This window comes from Limulus polyphemus, unplaced genomic scaffold (genome assembly GCF_000517525.1).
Source record: "Limulus polyphemus unplaced genomic scaffold, Limulus_polyphemus-2.1.2 Scaffold6305, whole genome shotgun sequence".
Taxonomy (NCBI): domain Eukaryota; kingdom Metazoa; phylum Arthropoda; class Merostomata; order Xiphosura; family Limulidae; genus Limulus; species Limulus polyphemus.
The window spans coordinates 50,441-52,226 of record NW_013671915.1 but is presented as its reverse complement, the minus strand read 5'-3'; positions in this window follow the sequence as shown (position 1 = coordinate 52,226).

Below are 1,786 nucleotides of genomic sequence, written 5' to 3'. Positions count from 1 at the left end.
AGGTTTTCTTGCCACTGCTGTTGTCTCTCTTCTTGTTTCTTTTCTTTTCCTCTAACAACTGCTGTAATTTCTCTTGTTGTTTCTTTTCTTTTTCATCAAACAACTGCTGTAATCTCTCTTCTTGTTTCTTTTCTTTTTCCTCCAACAACTGCTGTAATCTCTCTTCTTGTTTCTTTTCTCGTTCTTCTTGTTTCTTTTGCTGTTCTTGTATTGCTGCCATCAGATCTGCTAAGCTATAGTTTGATTTGCCACTTCTCGTTTCCTTTTTTTTCTCGTCCTACTCTCTGACACCAATTTGTTACTCTTTAGTCGTTTGTTAATTTTCCGTATAATTTCTTACCGATGAAACTTTAGTGATACAAGTTCTTTCTTAAATAAAACTAGTTTATTCTTTCTCAATACAACTTTGCAATACACGTAATTTCCACAGTCACGCTATAACTTAAACAAACGCTATAATTCACGGGCTCGACTCAATTGTCCGTCTCTATCGCTGTCTGCAATTCAATTCCATTGTTACCGTCAGTTCTTGGCGGTCTTATATACAAGAATAACGCACATCTAGTAAACACTCGAGGCTTCACGAACGGGCATGCCTTTTCTACAAGCTCATGACGTGTTACTAGCGTCACATGACTTCCGCGTCGTAACAATATTTTGACTTCGCAGCTACCTACTTAACAAATCTACTACAGTAATTTTACCTTATATAGAACAAGACTCAATATGTTAGGCACAATATTTTCATAAGTACCATTTTGATGTATTTTAATTAAAAACATTTTTTTGAATAAGCGATTTAGTGCGATATTTCAAGAGGAAATAGCTGTTTAGTGTTTTAAAGTGTCCTTGGTGGGCGTAAGAATATAAGGTTTCTACCACTAGATGACCTTTAAGGAAGAACATACCCTTGTAAAGCTTCGGGATAGTTCCCCCCATTACTCAACATATACTGAGTATAATATCACCATGACAAAAGACAACTCATAGATTGTGCACCTCAGGATTGAGGTGTAATTGTGATTGTGAAACTTTCTATAAACCAACAAAATTAACATACGAACAATATACTATTTTAATCTCTTATAATCCAAAACCGTCACTCGAACTCCGACTCTCAATCAACCATCTGGCCATCAAGTACAAAATGAAAACTGAAATATCAACTGATAGTTATATCTGTTAAGGTTGTGAAATAGTTGAGATATTTATCCACGACTATATACTAAGATTATTAAAAGTTCAAAGTGTATATCCTGGTCCCCAGAATGAATCTTTCTATCAATAAACATCTAAAGGCCAAATCTATTACAAGTTTATTAAAAATTTCCATCCCTATCTTGCTAGTAAATTACACACCTTATTCACTAAATACCTCGCTAATCTTTGATCTAAAATTTTTCAGTAAATTATTTGTTAATCTTTGATCCAAAGTTCACTACAGAATTTCTTCAGTAAATACCTCGCTAATCTTTGATCTAAAGCTCATTACAGAAATTGTTTTAGTAAATTATTTGTTAATCTTTGATCCAAAGTTCACTACAGAATTTCTTCAGTAAATACTTAGTTAATCTTTGATCTAAAGCTCATTACAGAATTTTTTTAGTAAATTATTTGTTAATCTTTGATCCAAAGTTCACTACAGAATTTCTTCAGTAAATTCTTTGTTAATCTATGATCTGAAGCTCAACACAGAATTTCTTCAGTAAATACTTAGTTAACCTTTGATCCAAAGTTCACTACAGAATTTCTTCAGTAAATACTTAGTTAACCTTTGATCTAAAGC